The 21552-nt window shown below is 40.5% G+C and overlaps 1 protein-coding gene across 2 annotated transcripts in view; it reads right to left on the bottom strand.

Annotated features, from left to right (window-relative positions):
• PDE4B (phosphodiesterase 4B) overlaps positions 1-18098 on the bottom strand; it is a 334921-nt gene extending 316823 nt beyond the window's left edge. For both annotated transcript variants that reach the window (XM_042461937.1, XM_042461939.1), the window contains exon 1: positions 17977-18098. The gene's annotated coding sequence lies outside the window, so the exon portion shown is untranslated. The remainder of the gene's footprint in view (positions 1-17976) is intronic.
• Between the last annotated feature and the right edge of the window lie 3454 nt (positions 18099-21552).

The following is a 21552-nucleotide window of genomic DNA, read 5'->3' as shown; positions in this document are numbered from 1 at the left end:
CCCTTGCCTTACACGAGGGATCTAGCTTACACTTTAAGAAGTGCTTAAGTGCACTGATAAGCAGTATAGAAATGTACTTGCTATTGCTATTGCTATCTATTCCAGATTTTATATAGAGACTATGTCTAAGGCTCCACCCTGACTATGACAATATAACGATTTGATGATTGGATATTTTAAAGAACTAATAGGGATGTGTAATTCAGTATTAGCATTTTATTGATTGTTTAGACTGTATTGTATATTTTAATGATGTAATCTCTCTTCAATCCTTGGAAGAGGTGGGATATATAAATAAAAATTATTGTTGTTGTTGTTATTCTAGACCCCCTTCCCCTCACAAAAGGCAAATCGAGTATATACTCAAGCCCCATTTATTTGAATGGGACACACCTCTGTGGTGCATAGTGTGGCTCATGCCATGGACACGTGCCCCATTCATTATATTAGGGCTTGCCATCCACATGACCTCGAGTCCACATATGGCGAGCCTGCATACAGAGTGGACACACTGTAATAGGATAAAGAATTTTTGAGTAAGCACTAAAGAAATGCTTTAAAGCTTTCAAATATCCCTAAAGTCAAGACTTTGTACAAGCTGGCACAAATATTATTAGTTATTGTTATTGTTAAGTATCTAATTTGTGACTGTATTTTACTGCCGAGTAGTATATGGAATATTTTGTGGGACTTCATGTGTCAGTTGCCTAAGCAACTAGATGTTGGTTACTATGCACCTCCACTTCAGGGAGTAGATTGTCAAGGCCCAGACAGCAAAATCTCTTGCATTGTCCCATCTCCATGTTCATTACTATTCATTAAATTGCTTCTTAAAATGATTATCTAAACATGGATCACTTTCTAACCACTTTCACTTTTCATATCCCACAGCTCTCTGGTATTTATAGTCACTCCTAGAAAAGTAGTTGTCATGTATAGCTCTTTAGCAGTACTGCCTGTCATGTTCCTGACAAGTGCTCTGCAATTTTTTTACCCAGTTTAAAATAAATTTTACAGTGACTTTTGTAACATGCCATGCCTTTGCAGATGTGAGCTCTGTACTGTAGCCAGATTGCAATAAGACACAATGCATTAAAAACAAAAACAAAAACAAATCCACTTTTTAAATTTTAAACTTTGGGCTATACTACAGTTCCACTAGAAAATCAGTCAGTATCAGCTGAGAACCAAATTAAATGAAACAACTAAAATATCTGATTAGATCTTTTCTGTCTTTAACAGATAGTAGCAAAAAAATACAGACCAAAGTTTGGATCACCATAGAACTGGAGGAAAGGTTCCTTTCCCATGAGTCATTTTCATGAATTCTGTACTCCCAGTTTTTATTTGCCCAATCATGAAAAAAATGCCAGCTTCACAATGCAATCATAATTACTGTATATATTCATCTATAAATCGACCTCATGTTACTCATGGAACAGGTTCTGGGTCCAAAATTATGGATTCTGATACAACCTTCAGGTAAGTTGAGGGTAAAACTAAAGATGTAAAAGAATGAAGCAAAGGAAAACAATCACAAAGAACTTACAAAATACCAGCACATGTAACTATTTGTGCTCACCCGAAAGACCTAAAGAAAACATACACACAGCAAAAAGGATGTGAAGGCAAGAGGTAAGGTACAAAATTAACTATCCTCTTCTCTGAGCACAGTGATGAAAGGCAAAAGCTTAGTTTGTCCCAAGAAAACCAAAAAGAAACTCCAATCCCCTCTACTCTCTCAGTGCTCCTTTGAGGGGAAGGGCCAAAAAATTGTCACCATTCTCTTAGTCTGGCACTCAAAAAAGCCAGAAGCAGTGCCACAGTACAGAGAGTAGAGGTACTTCTTTCAGGTTCTCCTGGGATGAACTAGGCTCTCATTTTTTACCACTCTACTGATAGAAGGGGGTGGTTTCTTTTTTGATAAGAGTTAGGGATGCAGTGGCTTAGTGGTTGAGATGATAATTCTGATGATCAGAGGACCAGAAGGTTGGTAGTTCAAGGCCCGAGTGCTGCATGATGGGGTGAACTCCTGCCAACCTAGCAGTTCGAAAGCACACAAATGCAAGTAGATAGGTACTACTTAGGTGGGAAGTTAACAGTGTTTGGTGCAGTTATGTGGCCACATGACCACCAGAGCAGTCCTCAGACAATGCTGGGTCTTTGGCTTAGTAACGGAGATGAGCACCACCCTCTATATCAGTTCCGACTAGACATTCATGTCAAGGGACTACCTTTACCTTTTTAGGGTACAGTACTTATATTTACCTGTGGACAAGCTGACCCAGGTTTAGGGAGTCAATTTCTTGACTAACATTTCTAGATTTGTACACAAGTATATACAGTAGTGCATGAGATGTAATAGGGTTATAACCCTTCTCCGTCATTTTTCCCAGTCCATACAGTTACCATTTACTAAAATATATAAATATAAGAGGACAAGAAATCATCCATTGTATCATCTAATCTGGTCCATACCTACATAGTGTCATGGACTGCCCTGGACCTGACTTAGGGGCACAGGCAGAGGACTCATACTCTGAAGAAATGGAGGAGGCTGAGACAGAGGCACACCTGAGGCTGCCTGGATCAGCAGTCCCAGAGCAGGCTCAGGAAGCTGTAGAGGGGTTAACAGACTCTATGAACTCTAGACTGCAGGTGCTAGGACCTGTGGAGAGAAGGCAGATCAAGGAGTCCTTGAGGAGGTCTTCCAGGCTAGAAGCCAAGTGGAGAACTAATAGGTTTTAGCTGAGAGAAGCAGAGGCCTTTTAAAATATCTCCAGCTGTAGAGATTCTTTGCAGTCAGCAACCAGCCTTGCTGTTCCTGTATTCAAGTTATTTGACCTCTGGACTTACCTTGTGACTACGCTCTTCTTGCCTCTGCCTTTTGCTGTAACTGACTGACTGGTATTGTGTGACCCTTGCACTGGACTCTGGACTACTCTTTTGCATATTCCCCTGCTGTGCTGTCCTCAGTAGAGGTAAGCAGGACATGCAGGCGCGTTACAGACCGCCTGTTTGGGGCGGCCCGTAACCGGCCCTTTCCCCGCCAGATCGGGGCCTCAGCTGCCACAACGGCAGCCTCCGAGGTCCCAATCCGCTGCTTTCCAGGCCGCGGGGAAGCTGCAAAAGGCCGCTTCCCCACGGCCTGGAAAGGGGTGTCCTTGGAGCTTCAAGCCCCAAGGACACCCAGCGGCAGTGGGGAGGAGGAGAAAGGGGCCGCTTGGCCCCTTTCTCCTCTGTGCCGTTGGTGCAGCCATGTAAAGGCTGTGCCCAGTGACGCAAAGCTGGAAGGAGCTCCGAAACGGAGCTCCTTCCGAGGCCACTGAAAGGGCACCCTAGGCGCCCTCGCACGGCCCCACTACATCACAATCGAGCCGCCCCATTTAGAGGTGGCGCGGTTGTGACGTAGTCATGGCGGTGCCCCTGTGCATAGGGCGCCGCCATTTTGTACGGACTTGGTCCGTACTAGGTTAGGGGCGTCAAGAAGTGACGGACCCAGTCCGTACTTTTATGCCCGTTTGTTACGAGCCTCAGTTCTTTGTTAATTCCAATGTATTTCAACAAAATCTTCCAGGGAAACATTCTAGAGATAGTATATCCTTGCATGTTAATTACATTAACTTTGAACTACATCTTAAAGATATTGTGGAGTAAGTAGTTTCAAACTGTAACATTAAAAAGCACAAAGAGCAAGGGAAGTAATACTCCATTTTCACAGGATTGTCTCCTTTCTTTCTTTCTTTCTTTCTTTTGTTTCATTTTATCCAGTGTTGCAATGTAAAAATATTGGTATATGTGCAATGTGCTTCTGGTAGTTTCATAACCTGTTGAAAAATGATAAGTATTTTCTCTGTCACAAAAATGTTTCAAGTACCACACTTAACCACCCTCCTCATTTCTATGGTGAAATGATTATATCATTATCATAGATATGCCTGACATTCTGCAATTTTACTTTTTTTCCCTGTTTTACAGCATTTTCCCTTTATTGTGAGGGGGGTCACTATGGAGAAAGGATATAAACTAAAAGCATTTGTTCAAGAATTAGATAGACAGGATGAAATACAGCTAGGGCAGTCAGAAACAGAGTAATGGCTGATTAGGAGGAGGGAAATGGAGAAGATCTGGACTGAGTTTTTGGGAGCTCAGAATGTAGAAAGAGTCAAGGAGAAATGTTACTCCAAACAGGCTTTACTGTATGGGCAATCAGCATAAAGCTAGATGTTTATTTGCTATATATTAAATCTTCACTGGTTTTATTTTCTACAACTTTGTCTGACTATTTTCACTTAAAAATTGATAAGGATAACTGGATATACTTTGCCACACTGGATCAACTGATCAACACAGCCATTTGTCCATAACTGGTATAACTTTGAGGCATGGATACAAGATCCAGGAAGTTATCTAGTGAGGGTAAAATGACAATGTGAGTAACAGAAACACTAGGGTTAGAACTGCAGGGGATCCATCGCTACCATAAATTCAGTAGATTTTTAAAAAGAATTTATTACACATTATTCCATTTCTCTTTGTGTTCTGCAATTTATATGGATAGGGAAGATCCGCATAAAAATAATAAACAACAAATTCATTAGCATGAAACTGAACATTCAAAACTTTCTCTGAACCCTAATTCCATGGCACATATTTGTAGATGGTGGGCTGCCAAGCAAAAAATAAGTTGATTGCTCTTAACATGTACAGATCAGAGTGAAATGATTACTTCAGTCACCTAGATGAGTTTTACACATAATTTATACTTCATAGTACAATTAAGCGCATATATTAAATTAAAAGTGGGAATCATTTAGCCCCTTAGATGCTGAAATGCAACTACTGATTCTTTACTATTGGCTATGCAGGCTGAGACTGCTGGAATTTGCTGTCCATAAGAGAAACACATCATTCCTGCCCTTTATGAAGCCAACCACACAAAATCAATGCCATGATTCTGCACTAAGAGCAACAGAATACCTTAAGTCTTTCAGTACATGTTCTTGTAAGGCACTATCTATGCCTTTTACCTCCTAAAAAAGTACACTATGGAGTTTATCAGACGTCTTACCTTCTGCCATGCTCCCCTCGCCCCAGCATCATCCATCAGGGATGGGAGCCTTCTGGTGGGATCGTTCCATTTTCATCATGGAAGCGTTCTCATAATTGTTTTAAAAGGAGCCCTTTTTAAATAACGATTTGATCCGTTATTTTAAAAGGGCTCTTTTTAAAACAAGTACGAGAATGCTTCCATGACGAAAATGGAAGCGTTTCCCTTTAATAGCGCCATCCATGATCCCACCAGGAGGCTCCCATCACAGATGGATAACGCTGGGGTGACAGAAGCATGGCAGAAGGTAAGATGTCTGATAAACTCCAATTTCATTCAGAAGCAACCAAGAGAGTAAACTTGATGGAATGAATGAAAGGTTGACACCAACCAGATAAAATTTGTCACTCTTTATGATCCCATAAGACTCTGTTAGTTTGCTACAATGAACTAGCATGCTACTCCTCCGAATAAAGTGTTTATGCCCACATGTTATTGTCGTGGAAGGGACTCCTGCCAAAAAGAAAAAAAATCAGAAAAGTCATTCAGATTACCATGATTATATCCTGGAGGAAAATGTTGATTTATATTTCTCCTTTATTTGACTTTGGGATATAACTTGGCTTCTGGCTTCAGATTCTATAGAATACCCGGAATACATCAGAGTAATTTTATACACAACAATGCTCCAGCATATTACCAGAAATTCTGGCTTTAGAAACTACAAAAGTAGTGGAGAATATCAGAGTAATTTTACGAAAAAGAAAGGAATGATGCTCTATCATAGTGCCAGAAATTCTGTACTACAAAATCCCTGAGGTATACCTCTGAATATTTTCATTGCCTGAGAAAACCTTATGAGATTCATGGGTTCAACATATGTTGACAGGCAACTTTAAGGCACCCACCCACCCACACACACACATATCAAAGTGGTAAAAATGAAAGAAGAAAGCAAGCAGATGAATGCTTCAAAAGATTAAAATGCACATTTTATATAGAAGAATGACAGTACTTCACCTGCCAGAACTGTATGTATCCTTTTCTTATGAAACACTAAGCCAGCGATGGAAAACTATTCTGAAGCTTGGCTGGAATGATCAATCAATAGGCCTTGTTTGGAAGTTAAAATCTCAGAATGCTGGCAGAAGGTTTTGCTATATATAATTAGTGTATTCCTACTGTAATTGTCACTGATCTTCCCATCATATCTGAAAGGATGGATGAACAACAAAAAAAGTCTTAAAATTATTCTATGAGATGTCAGAGAATGAGAAAGAAAAATAAATCAATTGTCATGTTAATATTTAGAGATAGCAATACAGTATAATGCATAGTAAAAATAAAATATAGGCCCCCAACAGATGGGCCCTTTAGCAAGTCCTGGCGACATGCTAGGGTTGCCTTGGGGTGCCATTTTCAGATGCCCCACAACCGTAGGACGTCATCAGGATGTCATCGCTGTGTGGCGCCGTATACATGGCGCGCACAGCTGTGACATCACTGCTGTGCGCCATTCAGATGGGCACGCACGGCAGCGACGTGGTTGTGCCACCACAGGCAGTTTGCAGCGGCACTAAAAGCAGCTGCTTTTCAGCTCTCCTTTTCTTTCCGCATAGCCGCGCTGTCCAATTTGATTGATGTGGTGCGGCTATGCGGAAAAGAGGCCGCCTCTTTCTGGCGGTCTGTATCCCGCCATAGTGACATTGTAATTGCAAGGGACCACAAGATTTTAAGATTGCAACCTGTCCAATGCCCTTCTCAGCTTTTATGATACACACCATGATTCTGACAGTGAAGATACAGAAAGACTCTCTGCATGAGACAAAAGAATTCAAAGCAATCATGGACAACAGCTGTACAGTGAGACCTACTGAACCAATGATATCTATGTAAGTGCTGACTTATCATTCAACAATTGATTCAGTGAGTCTACTCTAATCGATTGGTTTCAATCTGAAGCATACGAATTCTGTTTGTCTTCTTTGTTATTTACAACATAAAATTAACACATCATCTACTTCTCTGGGGCAAGGTCCTGATCCCCCAACAGTAGCATCAGTAAAAGATAGAAGAATTTTTAGTTTCCCTCTAAGCACTTATTTCAGTTACCTTTCAGTCTTAGTCCCTATAAAATATCCTAAGACTCATTGCTCTGCACACAATGCAGTACTGCCTTGGAAAATGCTATCAGACTGTGTTGTTAGAATCATGTGATGAGCTTGTACACTTCTGAAAATTGGCATGTTTTGAAAAATTAATATACTGAATATGACCATCAGAACAACTTCAAACGTCCCTGAGATTGTTTGTCAAGTATCTTTTTCAATTTTGCCAGTATAAACATCTTTCTGAATGTCTGCTAGCATTCATAGACTATATTCATATGCACCTTTCAGATTATCTGAAAGAAAGAAGCTGGTAGCATGAGCTTTCATAGACTTGAGCCTACTTCCTCAGATGCTACTTCCTCAACATGCATCTGAGGAAGTAGGCTCAAGTCTATGAAAGCTCATACTACCAGCTTCTTTCTTTTGGATAGGCCCTGTACGAGATGCCACCCCTTTCTCCCCTGGGTTGTTGCCATGGTAACCACACAGGCGCAGCAACGAACCACTCCAAGACGGAGCTGCGAAACGCAGCTCCTTTCCACACCGCTGCCAAGGTGCCAAGGTGGAATCTCTTGTGCGCCGTCCCATTTGGACGTGGCACACAAAACACATCATCGGTGTGTGCACCTTCTGAATGCGCACAGAAGCTCTGCTATCCCGAGACCTAATTTCAGCCCCAGGACAGCGCTTTTTGCCCATCTGTATCAGGCCTCTATCTCAAAGATGCTACAAGATGCCTTTGTATTCTGATTTTCTAGACTAAGATGTATTTCTCCAGATTATGTCACAAGTAAATACAATTGTTTATTTATGTGTGTTTACAGTCTATATTATGGATAAATGGAATTCCAGTTCTGTAACTGTTGGCCATTGTTTACTTCTTGCATTGTACTGATGTTGTGTCATTTGGTTGAAGTTGTTCAGATTGCCACACTGAATTATTATTTTTCCACATACGGTTAATATAACAGACTATATAGTGTTTAATTATTTGCTTCAGGCAATTTCATCAGTTATGGTCTTGTTCAGTAAAATTCTTGCATTATAGAGCCTTCCTTTTTGTATCTATTGGTGTTACTGTACACAGCCAACCCTGTGCCATTCTAAATCTATCAGACAAATCTATCAGTTCCATTTCCCTCACCCAAACAAATATGAACTGTTTTAATCTCAGATTCCTTCTGTTGAATTGAGGAAAGTGATTATGGATTTTGTAACATTCACATTAAAAAAATAAAACTCTTAGACACCTACACAAGCCAAATTCAGAAAGCACAGCTATTTCAAGAATGAAGAGGATCATATTGTACCTGCCTGCCAGACAGTTGTTAAAGTCTGTCAGAAAAAAATTAAGAAATGACCACCCTAATTCAAAACAAACATGGCTGAATAAACAGCGGTTCAGAACTAGATTCAAGAGTTATGTCTGGGCCTGAACAAGTGAATCTGTCAATGTTGCTTGTACCTCATTTACCTTTTTAAAAAAAAATCAAGGTTTTTTTGTCTTTCAAACTTAAGGGAATTGTAAATTTTGGGAAGTTCTTATGAAAAAAGTGAACCAAACACACTTTCCACTTATCCCTACTCTAAGGAGATCTGAATATTTGCAGTGTTACTTAGAAGGGAAAAATGCTATCATTTTGACAACTTGTTTGTGACAGCAAATCTAAAACACAATCAGAGACTTTATGTTACAGCACTGAAAACTCGTTTGTTTTTGTTAACTGCCTGTCAAGTTGACTTTGACTTAGTGTCACCTTATGAATGGAAGACCTCAAATCACCCAAACATCAGCTATCCTGCTCAGGTCTACAAGACTCAGGGCCATGGCTTCCTTGTAGGACCAGATTAATATCCCATTGTTTGGGTCACACAGTATACAGAAAACCTACACATGCAGACAGATACCACAAGAACTCCAACCATCACCCAGGACAAAAAAGAAGCACAATCAAAACACTGGTAGACCAGGCAAAACGCATCTCCGAACCTCATTCCTTGGAAGATGAGTTGAAGCACTTGGATGGGGCTCTATAGGTGAATGGTTATTCCCCCTCAGACATCCGAAGGGCTGCTGGGCCCAGAAAAACTCAGAGTAGGGAAGACAAACAACCACCCAAAGGGAAAGTATTTTTACAATACATCAAAGGAGTCACAGACAAAATAGGGAAACTGGTGAGGAAATAAAACCTTCAAATGGTTTACAAACCGATGAAGAAAATCCAGCAAATGCTTCGCTCAGCCAAGGACCAGAGAGACCCTCTCACAGCCGCAGGAGTTTACTGCATACCATACAGCTGCGGACAAGTCTACATAGGGACCACCAAACGCAGTGTGCAAACAAGAATCAAGGAACATGAGTGACACTGCAGACTGGGCCAGCCAGAAAAATCAGCATTAGCAGAACATAAAGTATAAAATGCTGTTTGAAAACACTGAAATTCTGGACCACGTCAACAACTACCATGTCAGGATGCACAGAGAAGCCACTGAAATCCACAAACACCTGGACAATTTCAACAGGAAAGAGGAAACGCTTAAAGTAAATAAGGTTTGGCTACCAGTCCTGAAAAATAGCAAGATGAAGACTCAACAAATACAAATGAGAAATCAGGGGTTTCACAGCAGACAATGAGCACTAATCAAGCAGACACTAATCCTCCTTTGCAGACCCTCCCACCCTAAGGCCTGCCATTAGCAACAGAACAATACACATGCAAATCACTCCTGCCTTCCCAGGTCACAGAGTATATATATACCCAATTCCTTTCCAGGCAAGCATTCTCTGAAAATGCCAGCCACAGATGCTGGCGAAACGTCAGGAATAAACTCTTCTAGAACATGGCCACATAGCCCGAAAAACCCACAAAAAACTATGGATGCTGGCCATGAAAGCCTTCGACTTCACAAAATCCCATTTGTTGTCATATATACTCATACTGATGTCTGAGCAATAATCTGCAACACAGACATACAAATATGTTTTCCTTCCTTTTTATCAAATGGCTTACCGTTTCTTTATTCTTCCTATGGCCTGCATTGTTTGTTATCTCCAAAGGACCAACTTTAATTTTAAAATACCCAGCTCCAATGACACAAGCAAGCCTGACTTTAGTCTCTCTCTCTTTCCCTCGCCTTTTTTTTTATGGCCATGTCTGTACAAGAAGAGTGAATCTTTGCTTCCTTTTTTACTTCTGTCCAAGCTATAAAGTCTAAATGGTGAGATACATGCAATTAATCATAACCATGATTGAAATATTTTAAACTAGAAAGATAGCATGCTTTCTCTTATGCCAAACTGTATGTCTTCAAAGATACACACATTTCCCTGAAAACAGAACAGATCCAATAGCTTCAGGGTGAATTATCTCATTATTTGTTTGTACAAATAAGTAAGACTGTCATTTTTTTACTTTAAGTGTAAAATAGAAAAACTAGTAAATATCTGTAATGTTCCTTGAGGCCAAACTGCACACCAACATAAACACAACAAGTAAAGGCACAGATATCTATAAAACAGTTAATGAACATGCCACAGTGCAACTTTCTTATTCAGTAATTTTGTAGAGATTAGGATTGAAATGACAACATCACATTCGAACTGATTCCTCTTGACAATATCATTGGCAATGCTAAAACAATACATGGTGGGTAAACATTACATTACTAATAGCAATGGTTGGTATGGAAATCAGAGATAGTGCTTTATTAGTACATGTTGTACATTGTTTAAACTATTGCATACGAACTTTAAAACACAGCCCTATGAACAATAAGTACATGGAAAGTAGATCTGCCTCCCTCCTCCACATACCAGATTGAGACTGTTTACCAGATTTAGAATATTTGCAGAAATCTAGCCTTTTCAAAAATGTATCAGAGTTCATTGCTTAGAACCTTCTTCATGATGTAGGGATTTTTTTGTAAACTAAGTGATAGCAGGATGTTTTCAAGAAGTGAATCCTCAAATGCATACCAAGATAGAATTCTGTGAAGAACTACAGCATGCCAATACAAATACTGAACTACAGTCCAAAACACACCGCAGAAATAATAATCCAGTTCGAAACCACTTTAACTGCCATGGCTCAGTGCTAGGGAATTCTGGGAACTGTAGTGTTTGTGAGACTTTGAGCCTTCTCTGTCAGAGAGCTTTGGTACCATAATAAACTACAATTCCAAGGATTTCCTACCACTAAACTAGGGCAGTTAAAGCCATCTCAAATTGGATTATTTCTGCGGGGTGTTTTGGATCTAAATAGCAGCTCAAAGGATACTTGAATTATTCTAGTGAAATCACTGGTGATTTCATTCAAGTAAAGATGTTTAGCATTCAATTTTCATTTCATGACTGCACATAGCACTCCTAATGCAATGTACTGCCATGCTCCATGTTGCCTTTTGCTTTAATCCTGAATACATATTCATAAACTGCACTGAACATATATGTGACTGACCAGAGGTTTAGAATCTTACTCTGGAATAAAGAAGGATATAAATGAACATTCCAGAGATATAGGCAATTTTATTTCTGTACTGCTTTTGGAAAAGGTGTCTCTCCGTATTTTCAAATTGCTCTTTGAACACCCACATTCAAAAAGCAGCTTGATGATCAGGCAATCAGGGGAAGAACAGCATGTATGCAACAGCAGCTTTTCTGCTTGCAAAAAGAATTCATGACAGTTTGATTAGAAGCCCTAGTAAAAAAGGCTTTCTAGATCACAGCATAGTAGGCAATCCTTCCAATGACAAAATTTAGTAACCAATAGATCCTGAGAGTTATCTTAAAATACTGTAATCCTTGCACAACATTCTCATTAAGGCAAGACATTTTACCTCTGTCACACTGCTAATGTTTTGTACATATATTTCCTTTATTCAAGAGTGCAGATAGTTACGGTAACTGAAAAATATTATTGAACTGAAGACATGGTAGTTTTCCTTTCTCCCCATGCCAAAACACATATTGAAGAGGAAACAGATAAATAGGACTTATTTTGGGGGTAGTGTTTATACTAAAGTATGGATTAATGTACACAGTACACATTATTCTGGCTACTACTTAGTCATAACTAATCTAAATCCCATTTCGATGTGTTTTGTCTAATCATGACTAAGGCTGGTTCCAACCACCCATGATAATGCAGACTGCTTGGATCTCAGCAGGTACTGTCTCAAAGTACTGCATCCGAATAGACTCTGGCTCCTACCAGGATAAAACCAATGACAAATTGTTTATATATAAAGGCATATTTACTGTTGAACATTAAGAAAACAAAAATAATCATCATGAAGGAGATACAGGATTTTGATATAGATGAGCAAATTGAAATAGTTAAAGATTTCCCATACCTTAGATCAGTGATGGCGAACCTATGGCACGCATGCCAGAGGTGGCACTCAGAGCCCTCTCTATGGGCACATGTGCCATCGTCCCAGCACAGAGTTTGCCAGAGTTTGTTACTAGAAAGCCAGAGTGACATGGCACTTTGCAATAAACAAGTGGGTTTTGGGTTGCAGTTTGGGCACTTGGCCTCGAAAAGGTTCACCATCACTGCCTTAGATCATTCATTGATCAGAATAGGGATTGCCATAAAAAAAATAAGATGACTAGCTGCCGGTACAGACTAGGAAAAAGAGCTGGCTTCCCAGTGGCTTGGGGGCATGGAATATGCACGATACACACCCCCAAGCTGCCAAGAACATGCTGGGAAGCCTCCCCGAGCAACCAAATGATGGTGGCATTGCAGCGGCATGGCGTTTAGACACTACACATCATCAAAACCCAGAAAAACCGCTTCCACAGCAGCAAACATACTTTTTCCCAGTGCAAAAAGGAGCGGCTTCCTGCCATTTCTTTTTGCACTGGGAAAATGCCAGACTGGGGCCACGGCATGCAGTTGCTGTGGCCCCAATCCAGCGCTCAAAGGAGTGGTGTGATGCTGCTCCTTTAGGGCCGTCAGTTTCATCCCTAAGATTGGGAAGGGCAACTATGAAAGAACTGGACAAGATCTTAAAGTGCAAAGGTATCAAGCTGAATACCAAAGTTAGGATTGTCCAAGCCATCATATTTCAATTACCATGTATGGATGTGAGAACTGGACTGTGAAGAAAGCCAATAAAAAGAAAAAACAGCTCATTTGAGATGTGGTGCTGGAAAAGAGTGTTAAGGATACTATGGATAGCCACCAGAAAGACAAACAAATGGGTCCTTGAACAGCTCAAGCCTGAACTCTCTCTGGATGCCAAGATGAGTAAATTAAGGATGTCATAGTTTGGCTACATCATGAGAAGGCATGACTCACTAGAAAAGAAAGAATGCTAAGAAAGATGGAGAGCAGTAGAAAGAGAGGAAGATTGAATACCAAATGGATAGACGAATAGTCAAGGAGGCCATGGCCATTGACTCGCAGGATCTGAACAGGGTAGTTAAGGACAGGGGGGCTTGGCAGGGTCTCATTCACAGGGTTCCCATGAGTCAAGGCCAACTTATACAGCATAAACTTAACTAACTTTTTAAATAATGCTCCTCTTGGGGGGGGGGGAACCTCTCATAAATATCACTAATTTATCAGTTTTAGTTTTAATTTGCAGCAAGTATAAACAATGAGAAGTACCCACAGATGCATCTTTTAAGGCTCATTTATTTATAGGTAAACGTGAACATATAATTCATAGAAGAAGAAACCAATAAATAAATCCTATTATTATTATTATTAAGAAACTGCATTTTTCTTACATGTTTTCTTCTTATCTTAAGATAAATTTATTTATTACATCTTTGTAATCTAAATGAGAAAGAAAGTTCAAAAGTGATATTCACTCTACCCATCCACAAATTAAACGAACGTAGGACAGCACCTACCAGAAGTGCATATATTTATTTATTTACATTTTTACATAATCTCTTTTTTTAAAAAAATAGGAAAGCCAAGGATGTGGACACTGATACCCATACTGAATAACAATGGAGTTCAAGCCATCAACAAAACACATGGAGCTAGAGTAGGAATTAGTGGACTTCCATCATGCTGGAGAAAGGTGGAGTAGAGGTTATTCATCTTTCTTAAATATAAGCAGGAAAGGAAAAGGAGACAAGCTCCAAATGCTGTTGATTGGTCAACTGTTTATTCCTTTAAGAAGCCCAATGCATTTCAGCCTGTTCAAAAAAGGAGCCTTTTTGAGGGGTATTTAACAGATAATATTAGAACTGTAACAACAACACCATAAAGTATTAGAAGGAAACTTGGTGCTTGATACGTGGTCCAGCTTTTTGGAGAGTGTTGTTACAACTCCAGTGATCTCTGTTAAACACCCATAAAGAAACAATTTTCTTCATTTGTTCTGGTTTTTGTTTTGTTTGCAGAGGCTTAACCGCTTTGGGTTTTTTAAAAGGAATAAACAGTTGACCATTCAGAAGCACATAGAGCTTCTCCCCCTTTTCCCCCTGCCTTTCTCTATAGTCACCTTTGACTCCTGAACTACTGCTCTGAGAGTTGATTGGTGGTTGATTGGGAGTAGCATGAGAGGTGACACAAAGGGCTTTCAGATTACCTTATCATCTCTTTTTGGCAGCTTCTTCCGGATCCTGCAGTCTTCTATGAATGGCATGACAATCTGGATCCAACCCCATCAAGAATGACCAATTAGTTTTGCCCTTAGCATTAAACCTATTTGCATGCTGAGTTCCCTGACAAACTTTTAAAAGCATACTATCTGCAAAAGATACTCTGTGCATGCCATAGTATACACGTCACATCCATTTCAAATAATTCCACAAAATCTACAAAAGTCCTGTGCTCCCTAGATAATTAGTCTACCATAATAGTAATATGGACCAATGTACTCCTTTATCACATATTTTGATCCAGCATCTCCTAATTATCACCAAGGAATACTGCTTTTCATAGCCAATTCACAACATCTTAAAAGTGCTAATATAAAATATTCCTCCACTGAGTCCACCAGTCTCCAAATAAACACCTTCAAAATCAGAAAGACCTACAGTACAAGACATTAAACAGAATGTTATACATCACAGGAGGAAATGCCCTAGATGCCATAGGCAACATGTTGAAAACAAGAGACCTCATTTCAAAAACAACAGGTTAGCAATTACAAGAAAAAGGTTAGAATAACCTGTTGCAAGACATTTTAAATTATTGTTTAGACTGAGAAATGTTCCTAGAGGAAAAATAATCTAACCATGGGATACTAAAAATCTGACCATTGTTTTAGTGCCCCATGATTGGTTGGTCTTTATACTAGGGACATTAAAAACTAAATATAATTCTTTGACTCCATGCACAGTAACATTCTAAGTTCCAAGAGCCTTCTCTTTGAGAGTAACACATTCATTTTATTGAAAATATTTATTGTACTTCCATGGCAGATGTAAGTTTTCTCAGATCTCTCCTCATTCTTAGAGACTGTTATCTTGATCATCAGCACCTAGTTGGATCAGTTCTGCCACTGACAAAGACAAACAGTATTAGTACATAATGTCTGCTAAAAAAAACTGGCTTTCATAGACTTCTAATCTGCAAGGCAGTTTTGATTTAATTTTATGACTATGTTTATTTTTGGTTTGTCACAGGCCACTCTGAACGTATCTGCAAAAGACTGGAAGCTAAGCACAGAGCAATAATTCACTGTAGTATATAAGTGAGTGTATCCTTAGTGAGAATTTCCCCACACACACACACACATATACACACACACACCAAGACCTACTTCACATATTTTCTTTTCTTTTTAAGTATACCAAACTACCTCAAACAATAATGGGCAAGACAGAGATCAAGGCTGGACATAGTTCTGCAGCACTGAGCAATATTTTAAAAAAACCCAAACAAGAACATTTGATTTATCTATTGCTTGCAACCTGGAACCAAAAAAGCAAGAAAGGAATGTACTATAACATGTTTAAACATCTAGCAAACATCTTTTTATTCACTTCAACATGTGATTGAATTCAAACTTTAAAACTGTGATGCTTGAACTATTTTAACTTTTATTTTATCTCCTTGCTCTAGCCTCAAAAAGTTACAGCTATAATTGGCAGCCCTACTAAAAGTTGAAACCTTCTCCATTGTTGTTGTTGTTGTATATAAAGATTTTAAAAATACATACAGCCACTGTTGGTTTGCCAGTATAATTGGCTCCTTGACTACAGATTTAGCAAATTATCTATTACTTCCATCATGATGACAACTTTTGCAAAAACACACAGTTAATGAACATGCCGCGAGGCAACCTTCATTCAATGTCAGTTTCTGGGAATCTTATGTTCAATATGTTTGGTGTTTCCATACACGTCTACAGCACCATGATAAAGAAAATGGACTAATTACTTTTCACCCTTCTTGTAATGAAAATAAAGTTATCAACACTATCTATTAGACTCCATAAATAATGTGTCACTTGTTGCAGACACAATGAACCAACCACCTAAAGTCACAAAATCCCCCCAAAGTAGTAGCTATTTTTTTTTAATGGAGGTGCAGTTTCTGAAGTCTCCTTGTATGGCTAGGGCCTTCCAAATAGCACTGCATAGGGTGCAAAGGTAAAGCAGACACTGTTTATTTAACAGGGTACACCACAATGATGAAAAATATTGGCGTAGTGCAAGAATAATTGAACACGGTGCTTCTGAACAAAGGTCCAAAACACACTGCAGAAATAATCCAGTTTGAGACAACTTTAACTGCTTTGGATCAATGCTAGGAGATCTTGGGAACTCTAGTTTTGTGAAACATTTACAAGTTCATTCAAGACACAGCGCTCCATCCATTAAAAGCTTTTACTTCTATGGTTTTTACACAAAACAGGTATAGTCTCACAGCATTAGATGCAAACCAAGGGCAAAACCAGGCTGAGGCAACAAATAGACATGGCTTGTTATGTCACTTCCTTGCAAATACCCCCCATTTCTCCCTGCAGTCCGACCAAATGTAGGTCAAAAAGAGGCAAGAAAAGGAGGGAAAACAATGGCAGCAGGGGAGCCAGCAAAATGGAGCCAAGGGCCTCCAGGTTTATTCTACCTCTCCCTGGGAGGAGACCGTCCCATCATCCTCTTCCCTGTGGAGCCAAAGTTGGCTCCAACTCCTGCTTGAGTGGAAGTCGGGAGGCTTGCCCTCCTCTCTTTTCCCTCCATAGGAGCCGCTGAGCGCTTTCCCTCGCCTCTCAGGCACCTTTGGCTGCTGCTTGACCCCAGCTAGAGAGGAGGGGAAAGCGTCCTCCATTTGGAGCAGCGTTTTTCGCTTGTCTTTTTTTCTATTCTTCCAAGAGGAACCCCCAAATCGTGCTCCAGTTGTGCCCCAACAAAACTACAGTCCCCAGAATTCCAGAGAACTCAGCCCAGGCACTTTAGGCAGTCACGCCGGATTCTTCCTCCAGTGGCACCTTTTGGTGCCCAGGTAGGGAAGCGTTGGCTCTCTCTCTCTCTCCTAGGCTGCGTCCACACTGGAGACTTGGCCCCGCTTTAAATACCCCCTTGGCTCAAGGCTATGGAATCCTGGGAGTTGGAGTTTGTTGAGCCAAAGGGGCAGTTAAAGCGGGGCCAGGTCTCCAGTGTGGACGCAGCCAGGCTGTCTCGGGTGGGGGAAAAGGGAGCCCACATCCATCCTCGGTTGGCAAGAGCAGGAAGGAAGGAGGGAAGGGAGGGAAAGGGGGAGAGGGAGAGAGAAATGTGGGTCGCTTTCCCTCCCCCCTCGAGGCACAAGGCGCCTCCTGGAAGCGCTTCCCTTGGGGCAGTATCCTCCTGGCGCCCTCCCCAAAGAAGCAGAAGCCAAGCCTGGCCAGGTGTCCACCAACCTGCTGCTGGTGATGCTCAGCCAGCCGCCTTTGGGGCCAGGAGGAGAAGAGGCAGGCTCTGTTCCTCAGCAGCAGCAGCCCCCAGTGCAGGGAATGGCAATGGAGCTGGGGCTCTGTGTGTGTGAGAGAGTGAGAGTGAGAGTGAGAGGGGGGCTGTGCGCGCGAGGAGGAGGAGGAGGCAGCAGGGCGCGCGCGCCTGAGGCAGAGAGGGAGCCTGTGCCCCCCCCGCCCCCTGTTCTCCTGGGCTTCTTCCTGAGGAGGCGGCCAGAAGGGCCAGGACTAGGAGTCCCCAGCCCTCAGGAGGAGGACCAGGCCCCCTCAGCTGGGCAGGGAAGGGAAGGGAAGCACAAGACTCCTAGCAAGAGCCAGCCCTGCTTCATTTTTAGTCAGGCTCCCAAAGGGGAAAACGTTTGGGGAATTCCAACTGGAGGGGAAATAAAAAGCTAAGGAGGACACTCCTGGAGATGTAAATCCATGCCCCTCAGGCCTGCTCCAAATGGAGGACGTTTTTGGGAATGGCCCCTGAAGAGCAAATAAAAAGCTCAAAACACTCCCAGGAATGTCAGTTCCTACTTCAAATGGGGGACGGTTTTGGGTTCCTTCCTGGACAGTTAATAAAAGCCAAAAATATTCCTAGAAATAGAAACCCATGGCTCTTAATTCTGCTCCCAATGGAGGATGGTTCTGGAATTGCTCCTAGGTAGAAAAGGGAAAGCTAAAAACGCTCCTGGAAATGTAAATTCCTACTTCTTAGTCCTGCTCCAAATGGGAGACATTTTGGGATTCCTGCTGGGCAGAAAATAAAAGCTACAAATACCCCTAGAAATGGAAATTCATGCTTCTAATACTTATATTTAGTCATGCTCCAAATGGAGGGCAATTGGGGAATTGTCCCTGCATAGAAAATAAAAGTTAAAACTACATGCTAGAAATGTAAATTCCTACTTCAAGTGAAAGACGTTTTGGGTTTCCTCCTGGATAGAAAATAAAACAGGGAAAAACTCTCCTATTAGAATTCCGCCTCCTTAGTCCAGCTCCAAATGGAGGACAATTTGGGAATTGCTCCTGGGTAGAAAATAAAAGCTAAAAACACTCCTAGAATGTAAATTCATGCTTCTTATTCATGCTCAAAATAGTGGACATTTGGGAATGCCTCCTGGACATAAAATAAAAGCCAGAAACACTAGAAATGTAAAATCCTGCTTCTTAGTCCTTCTCAAAATGGAGGATGATTTGGAGCTCCTAGACAGAAGGCGGAAATGATGTGGGACATGTCCTGGAAAAGGAAGATGACCCAAAAAGTCAAGGCAGCACAAATGGCCCTCTGTGGAGGGAGGAAGAGAGAATATGAAATGCCATCAGAAATCTGGAAGATTAATTTTAGGAATGCACGGGGCAGAAATTATTAGCTGCTTCGGCTGTCCTTGTGGAGTATAAATAAATTTTATTATTATTATTTATTATCCTGTAAGCACCAGTCTCCACATCCATCCCCTCACACGTCTTAATATGGATGTATTAGTCCTTATTTTATTATTATAATTGTAATGATGGAGTTGCAGTGTGTGAAATGGTGTGCTGTGTGTATGTATTTATATTACAATGAAATATAGATACATTTCAATCTTTTATTGAAACTGTGTTTTAAATATATTTTAAGTATTTTAGTGCTTTAGCCATTTTTAATCATGTTTTTTTTAAAAAAAATAATGTTGATGTTTAATTCCTTTTTCACTTTTGTACCTTAAGATTTTGGTTGGACTCTTTAAAAAATTATTTTAAGCCACCTTTAGATCCCATTTAGGGAGGAAGTTGGGGTATAAGTGAAACAAATAAAATATGTATTGACTTATTATATAATGGCTTTTCCTACACACACACACACACACACACACACACACACACACACACTGACATTCATGGAGAGGCTCAGCAGCATACATTCATATGGAGAGATGCAAATCAAAACACAGCATTATACTTTTAAAACATGATTAAAGACTTCATTATATTTAAATACAATCAGATTCAGAGCTGTTTTAAAACACATCACACACGTTTATCACACTGGGGCAGGTTTCAACATTAAAGAGCTTAAAGTGTATTTAAAGGATCCTGCAAATGAAATGAAAATGGCAAGTAATTGCGCAAATGATTATCACACACAATCGCACAAATAAAGTGATATCGGAAATACATTGTCACTGAAATCCCAAAAGTAAAAAGATATGTATTAATGCTTCTTTGTGACTACTTTAATGGCGGGTTTTGTGCAACATCGTGTGAAATTGTTACGTGTAATTAAGCGATAAACTCCCGATCTCCTTTGTGTGATAAACTCCAGAGGGCAGAATCCTTTCCCATTTTAAAAACTCATTCCACAGAGTCTAGTTTGTTGCCCAAAGACCTGCCTCGTGGTGGAAGGGTCACCAGGCCTTCCCTCAGAAGGGACTTCCATAAGTCTGGATCAGCCCCAAAAAAACCTGTCTTAGCATCACCACCAAACATGCCTTTTAAGTTGCTGAAAGAAGTTAGAGGTGCTGAGATGACTGAATTGTTTATGTTGTTGTCGTTGTGTGCCTTCAAGTTGTTTCTGACTTATGGTGGCTGTAATATGAATCTGTTACAGGGCTTTCTTGGAAATATTTGCTATGGGGGGGGGTTGCTTTTGCCTTCCTCTAAGGCTGAGATTGTGTGACACACCCAAGGTCACCCAAAGGGTTTCCATTGCTGAACAGGGATTCAAATCCTAAGATTATTAGACCTTAAGATTATTGGGAGGGAAAGCCAAGAGTAAAAGGCATATTCCTGGCAAAGTTGCACAATCACACTGAAGATTTTCAGAAACATCACGCTTATCCAGGGTTTAACCCATGAAGATGCAGGAATGCTCCAGCAGCAAATCATTCATGGGGAAGTCCAAGAAATTGTTTGTTTGCTGGAGCATTCTTGGATCTTCATGGGTTAAGTCCTGGTTAAGCACGCTGTTGTCTGAAAATCTTCAGCACAATTGAGTGACTTTGCTGGCTGTGTGTCTTTTTCTTTCTTGATTTTCCCCCTGTCTGATAATCTCCATAATCCAATGCTCAAACCACACTGGTCCTCTGCTTATGCACAAGCAATGTTTGCACAGTAAGACCCGCTGATGAAATAAGGTTTTCTCCACAATCGTTGTGTTTTCCCATAAAGGCCCACTTGCACAACCATTTTTATTTTTAAAAAAAGATCCCCACTTCCCTTCCAATATGAAATCATTTTGTAAAGAAGACGTCGTGTGGTTCCTATTTACTGAAGTCTTGAAAATACATCTTTTACAGAGAATTGTCAATACAAGGCTTACCATGTAGGAGGAAATTGTTTTGTGGGAACATCTATTCTACACTATATATTTTACCCAGGTTAACTGCTCAGTTTGTCTCCTTCCTGGTGCTAAGTCTTTTAAATTGAAAGCCTGCAATCAGGGCTTGTCTCATCAACTGTGTGTAAGTTGCTCTGGTAGCTGCTTGCTTCTGTTACCTTTGTGGGGACAGGATATGAAGATTCTGTTGGATAGTCTTTGGTCTTGTCTTCACTGGC

Source organism: Sceloporus undulatus, chromosome 4 (assembly GCF_019175285.1).
Source record: "Sceloporus undulatus isolate JIND9_A2432 ecotype Alabama chromosome 4, SceUnd_v1.1, whole genome shotgun sequence".
Taxonomy (NCBI): Eukaryota; Metazoa; Chordata; class Lepidosauria; order Squamata; family Phrynosomatidae; genus Sceloporus; species Sceloporus undulatus.
The sequence above is the reverse complement of the archived record's forward strand: the minus strand, read 5'-3'. Positions and strand labels throughout refer to the sequence as shown.